Consider the following 15,257-nt stretch of genomic DNA (forward strand, 5'->3'; position numbering starts at 1 on the left):
ATGTGCATAAGCTTCACAACCAAAAACACGAAGATGTCTAATTGAAGGCTTCTTACCAGACCACACCTCCATGGGTGTCTTACCAACAAGGGCTAATGTAGGAGATCTATTAACCAGATAGCAAGCAGTGGCCACAGCTTCGACCAAAAACCTTTGTTCTAAACCAGCTCCACTAAGCATACTCCTAGCCTTCTCCATCAGTGTCCTGTTCATTCTCTCTGCAACTCCATTTTTCTCCAGGGTATAAGGAGTTGTCTTATGCCTCTCGATACCTTGTTCTTTACATAACTATTCAAACTCTGCTGAGCAAAACTCACCACCATTGTCAGTTCTCACACACTTAATCTTCTTACTAGTCTAATTCTCTACAAGGGCTTTAAATTGCTTGAATCAACTAAAGACTTGTGTCTTACTTTTAAGGAAATAAATCCATGTCCTTCTACTATAATCATCTATGAAAGATACAAAAAATATAGACTTGGAGATTGAAGGAACTTTTACAAGACCAAATACATTAGAATGAATAAGATCCAAAACATCAAAAGATTTGTGACAACTAGAGTAAAAATAAACATGATTTTGTTTACCATATACACAATGTTCATAGAAGTTGAACTCGAGATTGAAATCATTTAACCCCTCAATGAGATTTTTGTTTTTCAGGGTTCTGAGACCCTTCTCACCAATGTGGCCAAATCTCATATGCCACAACATTGTCTTTTCTGTAGGAAGCTTTCCTTCCAAAGTGTTTGAACCCTTAGGTACACTTGTTGCACTACTATCAGAACCACTAACCACAGTCTTCTTTACTGCTCGTTCAGATGGTGGGGATGAAGTGATAGCTACTCTCTTCTTTGAAACAGAAGAACTATTACACTGAGAAATGTGTGCATCAAGATGAAACAAAGTACCTCTCCTAGTACCCTTAGCAAGCACCATAGCTCCTCTCATCATCTTACATCCATCTTTAGAAAAAAAAACTTGCACACCTACATCATTCAGCATACTTACAGATAATAGGTTTCGTGCCAAACCTGGAATGTGCATAACTCCATTGATTCCCTTTACTCGTCCATCAAGAAACTTGATAGTGACCCTTTCGCATCCAACTATCTTTAGGTGAGAATCATCACCCAAGTACACCTTTCCACCATCAAACTCTTCATATCTTGAGAACTAGTTTCGATGAGAGGTCATGTGAAAAGATGTACCCAAGTCAACCAACCACACATCATCAGATGCATGGGCTGCCAAAGCTACGATGAATGCATCACCATCTTCTTGAGATTTTTTAGAACCAGAATCTGAGGATTTCTTCTTCTTCTTAGGCTCTTTACAGTCTTTATGGAAGTGCCCAGTCTTATCATAGTTCCAACATTTTTCCTTGGACTTATTGGAAGTCTTTGACTTCCCACGGGATTTGGATCTACCCTTATTGTCAGACTTATTGTCATTTTTCTTTCCTCTTTCCGAGGATCTCCCATGAATAGCAAGGGCTTCTTTTTCTAAAATGAAAGCCTTTCTCTACATCTCCTCTGATAGTAGCGAAGACACCACATCATCCATTTTGAAAGTGACTAATGTGCTTCCGAGAGCCATCACAAGATGGTCCCATGAATTCGATAAAGAACACAAAAGTGTGTAGCAACGATCCTCCTCCTCTAACTTGACACTAGCTGATGTCAACTGTGTAGCCAGTAGATTAAATGCATTTAAATGATCCGTTAAGGATCCACCTTCCTCCATTTTTAGAGAATACAACTTCTTCCTCAGGAAAAACTTGTTCACCAAAGATTTGGCTTGATACACGGCCCTAAGTCTCTCCCACAAACTATATGCGGTTTTCTCATCTAGAACATTTAGAAGCACTGCATCAGTTAAACAGAGTCTTATGAGACCCTTAGCTTTACAGTCTTTGATATCCCAATCTTCTTGAGCTATAGTTGCTGGTCTTGTAGAACTTTTAGTCGCTTCCCATAGGTCACGATCTTCCAACATGTCTTCCATCTTGAGTTTTCACAACTCAAAATTAGTGCCATTAAATTTCTCCACCTCCATTCTTCCATATGATGAACTCGTCATCTCAATCTGCAAATAAGATTTAGGATGCTCTGCACAAGACTCCCACTCAACTTGAGATTAGCTCAAAAAACCCTACCCAACAACTAGGATCAAAAGTTGATCAAGCTCTGATACCACTTGTAAGGAAACTCAGGTGCAGAAACAGCTTCCTACACTAATCTCATAAGGAAAGTATGATGCAAATCCTATTAAAATCTTCTACACTTAAAGATTCAATATCATGTAAACAACAATATTGCAACAAACCATGCATACAGAAAATAAATAGAGAAAGAAACACATAACACAAAGATTTTTTGGTGGGGAAAAACCTTTTGGTAAAACAACCCCACCCATTCAAAACCCGCACACTGTATTATCTTCAACAAAAGGTTATAATACACTTGCAGTGCAAGCTCAACACCAACAATAGAAGACTCCAGTAGCTACTCATAGTACCAACAATACACTATTTCACATCTCTTCTCTTCGCAACCCTAAAAATGCTTATAACATGCGCTTCACTTCAGGGCTACTCCCAAAGGTAAACCGTATAAGGGTTTTACCATTCTCTGATTTAGGTATTAAGGCTAGAGTGTACAATACTCAAATATCTTAGTTGCCACATGTCTTCACCTGTCATTGAATCTTCCTAACATAGCTCTTACGTTTCATAAGAATCTGTCATAACCATTTTAGTCATGATCTCCTTACACACAATTCAAGATGTCGACACATCAAAATTATTTGCAAGAAATACATTTTACAAAACAAATAATAAGAATATGAATTATACAAGGTTGAGACACCTTATTCCTAACATTTTTCACTTGAATGCATTAATCTAACTTTCCAAACTCAAAATGTGGCTTCTTGTCTCTTGTGTAAAGAGTGTTGGATTGCACAATTTGGTGTGCGGTGAGAAGATATTATCAAGTACCTTCTTCACACTTTCTACCTTTTTTGCCAATGCAACTTGTGTGAATGCTATGTCACCTAATATTTTCTCATTTACTTTTCTTTGGAATTTATTTTCTAACCATTCTAATAGTTTTGCATTTGTGTCTAGGTCTGCATCACTAACCTTCTCCACTATATTTGTCAGTTGTTCAATCAATGGCTTGGTTTCATCTAGAGTCGATAGGCTAAATGCATCTAAAAGGGTGTCTTTGATATCGTGCAATGCTTGCTTTTTCCTATGCTCTTTTTTGAGTAGTTCTTGTCTTCTCTTTCTTGCTAGGGCTTCTTGTAATATGCCCATCTACTTAATTGTTATTGCATCATAATCATATTTTGGCAAAATAATCTCTTCATCAAGGCTTACATCTCCATATTATATCACTTCTTCAGCCTTTGATGAGCTTGAAATTGGCACTGAGATTTACAATGATGTTGCATCTATGCTTGGCTTTTGAAGAGTGTGACTGGAAGGAGTGCCAGATTTTGGTAAAGTTACTAGGGCTTGAATTTCTACTTTCTCCTTCACCTTTGGCATTAACTCCATCTCTTTAGGCTTGTCCTTTGTTTCCATAATTCCTTGTGATGCACCTTGTACTTGTACTATAGGTGTAGATAAGTCTATCTAACCTATTTTACTCTATGTTTCTGTAGTGGCTTGAGTTTCCACTATGTCCTTTGCAATTGTATCAACCTTTTTAGAAGTAGCTTTAGGTACTTTAAACAAAGGTTGTACATTAGTGACTTAAGGGGTGATAGTAGGTGGTTCTTGTGGATTCACCTCTTCCCTTGTAGTTTCAGTTGCTATTTTTTGTATCTCATCTACACTCACCAAAACAAGATTATTGCATAATTTTCCCTATAGTGTAGACTGATCAAGTATTTCTTTAGATCTTCCTCTGTAAGGGGATTGATGTTCTAAGTTGTAACATCAGAAACATCCTTTACTATTATTGTTTTAGTATTTTCACTTATTACATGTTGAGGGTTGACATTAGGTAACTGTATATTTTGTACACTCAATTTTTGTTGTTGTTCTGCCTTAGCTATTGCCATGTCATCTACTTTCATTTTTGTATCTCCCTCAATAGTTTCTTCATTATCACCATCATCCTTCACCTCAATAGGCTATTTTTCATCTTCTTTTACTGTAGCAAGCCCATATGTGAGCTTCCATATCTAAGTAGACTTTATAACTACATCTTCAATATTATTTTGTAGTATGCTAAAGAATCTATATTTAGGTACAAACCTAACTACATATTTCTTCATATCCTTAGCAAATTGTGCCTTACTAAGTTCAAGCATCACTTGTGCAAGTGAAGTCTCCCTTTTTTTTTCTGCATTTAAGCAAAAGTGCCATTTCTACTCAACTCTCTCATATAAACTTTTAGGCATTGAGTTGGAAATTTATAATGGGGATTTCTTACAATTTGCCATCATGGCATATATAGCCTCTTCTACTTGATTTTTCTCAACTTTACCAAGATTATCAAAATCGACATGAGAAAATTGTGATAAATCTGCACTATTCTTAATATTTTCACATAGATTTTCTAAGTCTAATAGAGGATTGTGACTCAACACTTTGAATTGGCTATTGTCATCTAATTCTATTTTCTCCTCATCAGATTTAGCTCGTGCAATGTACTTTCTCCTTGGTCTTTTCTACACTTCACCTCCTTGTTCTATAGGTTTTGTCTTTTCTTTTTCCTTTAGTGCAGTGACACATGCACTAGCCCTTGTAGTAGGTGTTGTAGGTTTGGGTTGACTTGGCTTGGTGATCTTCTTAGCTTTTGTCACTAGTTGGCCCTTATCCTTCCTTTTCTTCTGATTAGTGGGTGTAGGTGCTTCCTTGGCTTCTTCTACCTTGGCACCTTCAAAAACTTCTATCTCCTCCTCTAGCTAGTCTTCACTCATTCCTTATGGCTAGTGGTGCTTGTGCCTAGATGACTTCTTCCTCTTCATCATCATCTTCTTCTTCTTCCTCTTCTTGCTTGGCACCTTCACCAAATTTGGCTTTTAATTTCTTCACCAACTTCTCCTTTTTCTTAATAAAAGAGGTAGTCTTCAGTTCCATAGTGATTTTGGATTTAGCCATTTCATAGTTTCCAAATGCTTTTGCATTTTTATCAGCATCTTCTACCAGTAATGCTATAATAGCTGTAGAAGCCTCATCTACATTGACTTCATATCCTAATGGCCTTAGCCATCTCACCCTTGGTGTTGCTACTTGAAAAAAAGTGTAATTAGCATCCACTAGAAAGAAAACATCATCATAATGTTTCTCCACTAAAGATACTGGTATTCTCAATCTTTTCTTCATTGATTGCTTAAAATCCTCAAAATATCTAGTCACAACTAACTCAAAGTTCTCTCCCAATTGTTCAATGAACTCACCAATCTATATTGCCACTAACCTATTGGTTTTCCATGCAACTATGTCAAATGTAGGAAAATTATTTTGAACATAAAAGAAAATGCATATCAAAATAGAATGAAACTTGCATTGTGCACTCTTTGTCTTCTTTATTTCTCCTAGGTTTTCAATCAATTGTTGTAGTTATAATTCTACAAGATCATATATGTGATCTTTCTTGACAAATTTATAACCAACATCTATTGCAATATAAGGCACACTATTCAATCTAATAGATTGGTAAAACTTCTATGAAATAACCCTTAATACAAAGTCTATCAAAGGATCTATAATGGTATCAATTGTCATTACTCTTTTATTCTATATAGTTCCAGTGTTTTTCTCAGTAACCTCTTTTGAGTCACTTCTTAGAGTCTTAGGCCGATCTAGGGTTAGATTTCCTATTACCCTATGGATTATCCTTTTTTTTAATCTTGATAGGTCCATTTTCCAACCAAAGTGAACTATCATGTATCCTACTCAATACTATCCTAATCCATTCAATTTTTAACAGATTTGGGAAATCTAGGGCATGTGTTAACCCTTTCTTTTCTACAATTTTATATTCTTCTCTTAGTACATCATTCTCATAAATTTTTTCATATGCTTGCTAGATCTCCATATCACCTATGCTTCCAATTTTATAGTTATAGCATTTTCTAACATCTTGCACCATCAAAATATTTGATGGTATCATGGATAATGCACCAAAGGGGTCTTGTTTGTAGGAAATATTAGGTATGGCCTTGAATATTGGTTGCTTGACCTCTTTACTAACTAGTTGAACTTTCAAAACTTCCCTTCCCTCTACATTCTTTGAACTAGATGCCATTGTGTAAAACTAGGGTTTACAAAAATATAAACAACATAACTCAACACTTGATAAAAACCTTGCAAGATATGACAAAATGATATAGAATAGCTGCTCAAATCATTCTACAATTTATTTGGATGAGTTTTTAAATTTCCTTATGCTCTCCTTACTCTTTCTTGATTTTAAAATGATGTGAAATGAGTTGAAAATTGATCAAATACCCTTTGAAGTTCTTCAATAAATGTTGAGTACGTACACAATTGTAAGCTTGACATAAACCAATTTCAAGATCACTCAACATCCATTATCATTCCATTTGTTCAACAACCATTATGACCTTGGCATCTTCTAGCATTCTAGTTAGAAATCATAGGAAACATTTCATGCTCAACAATAACATGAAAAACTTAAAGTTTTTCTTGGATTCCTAATAACATCTTGTATCTTTATTCATGCTTGTATAGTCTTTTCAGTACTAAGTCCTTTTGGAATTGATGTATGATATAACCTTTAAGTATCAATCCCACATACCTCTTGATTTCTTAATTTGATGAGATGTGATCACTTGAACCATTGGGTGAAGTGATCTTGTCTCCATTTCATGTGCTGCAACCATCCTTTTTCTTCCATGTCCTATTCATCTCATTTCTAACATCTTCAACATTTTCCTTGCCTTTACCTTTATCAAACTCATAACTTGGTACATTTGACCTTGTTGGATAGTAGCAGTTGATATGACCAATCTTAAAATAGCTAAAGCAAGTGGTTTGACTCAGTCACCTTTTGTAGTGTTGGGCGTTCATTTTGCATGAGGTCAATGGTAGGAATCCATAGTGTAATTCCTCTCTTGAAAAGAAAATCTTTTTAAGGATCCACTCCAAGGTTCAGTATTTGTCTTGTGACATACCAAAATCCACTTAGTAGAAGATAAATGTGAATGTTCATGAGGAGGCCTTTGCTAGTTCCAAAAACTCTTTTACCTTGGAATCAAGTAAAATCTATTCGCTATCTCAAAATATCACACCAAAAGAACAATATCTTTGTATTTTCTATTTTTCAATGAATGCAACTCTAACAATGCAGCTACTATGAGGTCCTATTCTAACAGGGGGTTAGCAAAGAAAATAACGAGACTAAAAGAAAATAATATGAAATCTAATAACTTGAAATTGAAATTCCTAATGGACATAAGCTACAGAACACAACACACTGTGACTTAAACCTTTGAAGAAATCGATAGGAAACCAATGAAAATAGGAGCAGCACTTCCTAGAATCCACTGATGCAATCGTCAATGAGAATCTTTAACAAATCGAATGATGTTTCACTCTTAATCAAATCACAAGGCCACAAAAAGTGCGCTCATGTGAGACAAAAAGCTATGTAGACACGATCGGGTGATCTCTTCTCAAGCTCATTACGTCAATAGAATTCATATATCTGTAGCAAACACTAAAACTAAAAGATTGCATAACCAAAAACAATGCAATAAACCTTTGGCTCAATCACAATCTCATGAATAAAATCCACAAAATAATGACACATTCAGGAAAGAATAACTACACTCTGAATGCTAGCACCAAAAGCATAACTTTATTGCATAATAATGACAGCCCTTTTTACATTTTACAATGGGGTATTGATAAGAAATCATCTCCTCAATTTGTGTTGAGAGTGAGAGATATCTTGATGCAATAAAATGCTTTTAAAACATTAAAACAAACGAAATATATACAAACTGGTAATCTAACTGATGCTTAGAGGGACTCCATCCATATTTTATTCATTAATTGGATGCATGAGCCCTTTACATATCAAAAATAATGAAATCATGAGAGAGAAAGTAGGAGGAAGCCATCAGTCGAAGTGGAAGTGCATGGAGACACCAAAAATAGAAGTTGGCCCTTCACTTGATGTGTGTCAGTATTAAACTTGCCATCAGAATGTGCTCCCAATGCATGGAAAGTGATATTTTTGGAACTGACAGTCAATTGTCAGTGCACCTCTAAATTGCCGAGCTACATGAAAATGTGGAGTTGCGAACTTGTGTACCTGTAGAGTTGTAGACCTCTAGAGCTCAATTCACCAAAAAATCAAAGTTCTCAATTTTGAAAATAGTTTTTGGGTTTTGCTCAAATAAGGTTTTAGATCATTTTTTGTATATGCTCCATGCCCTTTTCTGATGATTCACACCCTCTTTATAGTCAATTACTTTCATAAACTTGCACTCCCTTCACTTCTTCAATCAAAAATCTCAAGGCACCTGCATTGAATCTTGTCCTCAATAGCTGCATAAGATGAGGAACCTAATTTGCTTTATGTGTCCAACCTCTGTATCTTTGACCTTTGTCTTCTCTCCACCTGTCCAATCTTTTTCAACGAGAAACCAAGTGATCCAAATTATCCAAGAGGATCAAATGTTTACAACTTTTCATATTTTTTCACAAATTTTCTAGGAATTTTTAAATGACCTTTTTGGAGGTCTTCTGCTCAAAATTTTAAGTCAAAACCTTCGTCGATCCCTAAAATTGGGCAGCCAAAGGCTCACTATTTTAGGGTTTGAAATTAGATCTTCAGTTCTTCTTTCCAATGATGTAAGTGGTTCTGAATTTTGAGGCCCGAGTCAAAATTTATGATCTCGACAAGTTGAGGATGCAATTTTTACCTGCAAAAGAAGCAAACATTAGTCCGCAGAGTTAACAATGCATAGCAAAAACACACTAGCCATTCAAACAAAACTAGAGGTGAATCTTGAAATCTAGCTAAGTCTAAAATTTTGAAGCCCTAAAATTTGGCTAAGTCTAAAATCCTGAAGCCTTGAAATTTGGCTAAGTCTAAAATCTTCAAGCCCTGAAATTTGGCTAAGTCTAGATTTCTGAAGCAATGAAATGTCCTAGAATCTTTACCTTATCTCCGGGAGGTCTGAAACCTATCTTAAAAGATTCGTCGCATATATTAAAATATATCTTAAGTGTCAACTTATACTTAAATGATATATTTTAAACCCCTCTCATGACTATTCGAACAAAACTAAAGGTGAAAAATAGCTTGACAACCACACAAGGCCATTGGTCATGCGCGCACGCACACGTACAAAATGCATCAGAATGCACACACGCGAGGTGCAAACCCATGGTAATGCACGCGACATGGCAGCGTACGAGTGCACATGCACACGGTGCTCGGCGCGGGCATGCTTGGTGTGGCATGGTGGCATTGCGGTGTGGGCGGCACTCGGTGCACAGCATGCTCAGCACTCAGGTGCGAGTGCAGGCATGTGGTGCAAGTGTCACAACCACGATGCGCGGAGCAAGCATGCAGGCGCGTGTGGCGCTTGTTTTTTTCTTTTCTTTTCTAAATTTTTTAAATTTTTTTTTAAAAATTAATTTTAAAAATTTTTATTATTATTATTATTATTTTTTTAAATATATATATATATATATATATATTTTTTTTTTTTCAATTTTTTGATTATTTTGTGATTTTTAGACTCAACTTTCAAACAAAAATTCTTCTCTTGACTCAAATTGTGAGTTCAAGAGTTGAAAAAAAATAGGGGGTCCCCATTCCTAGTGAGGAATGGGGCGTGTGTTGTGGACACCACAACATGTAGTCACTTCTGAAGTGTGTCCTATATAATTCTCAAGAACATTTCCATATTCTTGACAATAATGACAACTATATCTTGTATTATAGTCCTAGTTATAAGAGTTGCCATTGTTCCGTACCTTTGTTTTCCAATTTGATGACCACATGGGTTTTGAATTGCACTCAAAATCTCTTTGTCCATACTTCTAACAGTTATAAAAATATCCTTCAAATCTTTGTGTGTGCATGGTCTTGGTTCTACATTCATTTTCTTGATGTCCTTTTTTGTTGCACTTATGGTAGTGAACCATGCTCTTATGCTTGACATTCTAATTTATAGTCTTGCTCCTGAACACATTAGTAGTATGTCCTTTCTTACCATAATTATGATAAGTAGGTTTAGAGATCTTAACTTTGTTGTTCCTTTCTTCAACACTTTTGGATGATTCTCCTTCTTCAATACTTGTGTATCCCAGTCTAGATGTGTCATTATTGGATTTAGGGTATCTCAATAATTACTAAAAGTATTTGATGGCTTCATTTGGTTTGTTGAAAATTTCAACAAATTCCTTTTCCCTTTTTAGGTCATTTTGCAATTTCTCATTTTGCAACTTCAATATTGTTATCTCAATGTCCTTAACATTCAACTCATAGTTGGCATTCATCATTTTACTTAGTGTATCCAATTGTATGTTGGAAATCTTGGTTGGCTCTTATTATTTCTCTTCCAATCTATTGATCAAAACTCTTTTGTCCTCTTCAATCATGGCTTTATCTTCCAAATATTTCTTCTTCTGTTCAGTCATCTCACATAGTAGTATGGCTTGTGATTCTTTCTCTAACTTGATATTTCTAATTTCCTTGGCTTGGGTTCTATTTTTTTCTATTAGATCTTAAATTGTTGCATCAAATTCATTGGAGTCTCCATTAGCAAATATCTTAGTAGTGTCCATTTCTCTGTATTGTGTGTCATTCTCCTTAATGGAAATTTCCTTCCTTCTCTTCAAGGTTTTTTTTTGTTCTTCTCCTACTTCATCCAATTGATGTAGAATGAGTTTTATTTCAATTTCTTGATTCTCAATGATCTTTCCCAACTTGTAGACTTCCATTTTCAAGATCTTTCCTCAAAGATGCAAAGCTTTTCTTTTAGAGAACTGGTCTCTAATACCAATTGTTTGAATTACAATAGGAAAGGTAAACTTTTGAGAGTGTGGGGGGAATCAATAGTTTAAACTTCTACCCATAAAAACCTTCACCACACATCCATCTCACACATTTATTAAGTAAACTAAAATATCATGTAAAGCATGTACATCTAAAACATGAAATCAAGTAAACATTCACACATTTATGAAACTAGATATGATTACGCAAAAACCCTCCAATGATAAGGTAAAATTGGGGTGGGGATGACACCCACAAATCTTTACTACTGTAGTAATAAACTGTATCCAAGGAAGGTTACAATGTTTTGATCACGAGACATGATCTACTCTATGAAAGGTCTACCCTATTAAATGCTTACAAATACTATTAGGTCTCAACCTATTAAAGGATTTTAACACCCTATTAAAAGTGTGCCTTGTTAAAGAACTTCAACTCACAATTAAGTAAGCACCCTATTAAAGGATTTCAATATAGCCTGTTAGGACTAATTTGTTAAGAGATTTAACTGATTCACCTACTAGAATGATTCAACATTGATTCTATGGTTAGCACTTTGTTTTCTAATGATAGATCACCTCTAAATCAATGTATTCTCATTCCTTCTTGATTAGATGTTTATTTGATGTAAGCTATCTTCTTTCCTCTATTCTCCTTTAACTAATTCTGTAATGTAATCTCAGATCATAACTCCTTAGCCATCATGAATGCTCTATTTCCACATGCAAACTTCTCTCTTCACTTCTTCATACACCCTCTTCACACCATAGATAGTTCAGGGTTTGTCCTCCTTAAGAAGACTTGGGTGACTTAGGGTTAGGTATGAATCAATAACTATGATTCATCAATTTTTCTACTTAAACCTTCCCTTTTTTTGATTGGCTGCATGCAATGCATTGGGAATCCAAATTAGGATTCATCCTTATCTCCAAATATCATAATTAAATCTTTAAGTTGGCTAAAAGATAGTTTACATGGTTGTTTGTGCCTTTACAAAAAACTATAACAAAATTGTCTTGCTCGACACTTGAAGTCTCTAATGCTTGACATTTATTGTTCTCTATACTAAGATCTTGAATTACTTGGCATATATTGTTTTCTCAACACTTGAGTGACTTGGCATATGAGTGGCTCAACCTTCACTGTGGACTCAGCATGCTCTATTATAGACATGTTATGCTCAGCATGTATTACTTATTTGGCATGAACTAAGTAAATGACTAAAGTGTGTAGACACTCACTTGTCAAAACTGATCTAAGATGAACAATTTGGGGCACCTTTTTTGCTAAAAGCATATGGAAATCTTGGGAAGCTATCAAGCCTTGGCTTCATTAGGCAGGCAATGTGTTCAAAGATGGGCTCTCTATGCACCATCAAAATTTGTGGCAGTCTCTTTTGTTTGTTGTTCAAGGTGTCCCACTGGCTAAAATTCAAGGAGCTAACACACTACACTTATTTAGAAAGGGAATCAAGACACCCAAAGATCTCTTTTCTAGGGCTACTATGAGCCTTCACTCATGGGAGGACCTTTAGGTGCAATTCAATCTTATCTATTTAGATTGATAGATAGTTGGTCTTCTAGTTTCTGTGGAGCCTCCCCATATGTTGCACAAGCTTGGTATTCATTCATCTTGACATTGGTGGAAAGATTAGTAGTGGTATCTTGCTACTCCTTTGACTAGTTACATGTTCCCAAGTTAGGCTATTGGTGGCTAGTTCCTCATCTTCTAATAATTGCAACTCTCAACCAACATTAGCATTTGTAGTCTTCCCACAGGACTTGGAGTCTTAGATTTGCCACAGTTTGGCATCCTATCATGGAGCCCAAAATTTCTCACTTTTCCTAGTGTCTCCTTTTCTAGGGGTTGTCATTGGGCTCTCAACTTTGACATTTGGATGTCTCAAACCCTAGATGTCCTTTTTGTGGCTAACTCGAAAGCTTCCTACATATTTTTTGGTTCTACAAGTGAGCCAAAAATTATTGGCTCTAGATTCATGATTTTTTAAAGCATTTCCACCCAAAGGCCTTTACCTAGCATATGGTTGTGTTGGGAGATTCGACTAGACTTCCTTTTAAGTATTCCTAGATTTGGCACACTTTCAAAATGGAAATTTTATTTACTATCTAGAAAGACTACAATACCATTTTATTCTCTCATAGCTTTCTTGATATACATGTTTCTATGTATGCTAAAGCATGTATTTTTAATAATGTCATAATAAAGATTCAAGTACAGATAGATAAGGTAGCATTGGAGGTTGCTCACCTATAGGAGCTATTGTCTCATTGAGGTAATACCCCTTGTACGGTCCTCTCGGTACTACCAGATACTTTTACTAGTCATCATACTCCTCCTTAAGGTTTTTAGAGAGGTCAGAGTATTTCTACACACTACTCACATACTCCTATGTCATAGCCTTCTCATCACTCTCCTAGTGGCAGTTTTGGTGGTCACCACTACTCAGCCTCTCCTTTGTGAAGGAGGGGTTCGAGTTGATCCCTCGTGGCACGTCCTACTATCCAATTTGTGAGCTAGCCTTATGCTCATAGAAACCCTATATGAGCTTTCCCTCAGCTAGATTTAGCTATCTCTTTGCCTAGGTGGGAGGGAGAGAAGAAAAAAAAATGATGTTTTTGCTACCCCTACTAATGGTTGGGCCCCCCCAAGCCATCTACCAACCCCAAGGATTTTTGGAGTTCTGATTATAAAGACCCTCCTTTAGTTGGCACTACTCTTGCAGCCTGAGGACTATCTTTTTACTTTGTTAATTTTTTTTTTTTTTGAATTATTTTCTTATCCAGCTATGTGTTGAGTGAACTTGAAAGGTGATCTAGTATACCCCGACCCCCTTTTTTATGGATATGTATATTTAATGTTTAATTAATAGGAAAGGTCTATTCATCAAATAATATAGAGAGGTTGGTTTGTAAAACTTTTTCTCATTTAAAATTTTATTTTTGTAAGGAAAACTAAAAGCACAGAAAAAAATTTAAATGAAATAGTATTAAAGAGTATTTTAATTACACTGTAAAGTCTTGGAATTTTCAAATAATGTAATTATTTTTTAGTACATCAAAAAAATGTACTAAAATAAGAATAGTAGTCATTCTATTCAATTTCCTTTAAGTGCTATATTAGTTTACTTGCGAACCTTAGATAAAATATACAAACTTCCTTCAAATATACATTAGATAAAATTATATCTTAGAAATATAGAACCAAAAAATTGTGTCCCAAAAAAAGACTAGAAAATAATTAAATTCAAACCAAATAGTAAAAATACAAATTAAAACATTCTTAGACACATTAAATGTATGATTATGAATTTTTTTACTCATAAAATAATTTGAACATTTGTAACTTAAAAATTGTTTATCTTTAAAGTGGAGGAGTATTTTATAATTTAATTACCAAATGGTAAAAATAACTTGTATTTGTCATTAATAGAGTAGCACAAATATAAATTTAATAGTCATAACTTTATTGCATTTGACAAATTAGTAAATATGTCCATCCTAAAATATTGTAATAGAATAGGGGTAGTGGAAATCTGCTCCTATAAGACTCTAGATACTTGAACTAATCAAATTAACACAAAATGATTTTAGTGATTTTAAAACTTACAAATCTCACACATAAACATTAGAATGAATCAAAATGAAAAATAAAAACAAAAATACTTCCATTTAATTAGTTGAAATTCAAAATAATAATCACCAGTTAAGAATAAGTGATTGCAATAGCATATTGCCTATGACATATACAATAACAATGCAAAGGTAGACATGTATAAGACAATGAAATCAAATCATTATACTATACAAAGAATAAGATTTTCAAGAATAAATTACTTCACTCATTCATTGATCATCAATTTCTTTAGTGTAGGGACTTTCAAATAAATATTTTATCTAATTACATTTTGAATTAAATTATTTTTTTAAAGAATAACTAATCACCAATTCTTCATTCTAATATATCCTCAATATAATTGCCTATTTTTCAGTATTTTGAACTATTAGTATATTTTCTATTGTTCAAATATAACAACTTTTTAAAATAATTTAAATTTTTTAAATCATTTAACTTCATTATCATATGGTTTAAGAAGGAAAATGAAAGTTAATAAAATTAGCAATGCACATGACACACTAGAAAACACATGCATGTTTAAGAACCATTAAATAACTATTTTGTTTGATAATAGTATTTTGAAATTGCACAATGATTTTTTCAATTTCATAAATTTCT

This window comes from Cupressus sempervirens, chromosome 1, assembly GCF_028749045.1.
Source record: "Cupressus sempervirens isolate cs-2001-9-10 chromosome 1, ASM2874904v1, whole genome shotgun sequence".
NCBI classification, from domain to species: Eukaryota; Viridiplantae; Streptophyta; class Pinopsida; order Cupressales; family Cupressaceae; genus Cupressus; species Cupressus sempervirens.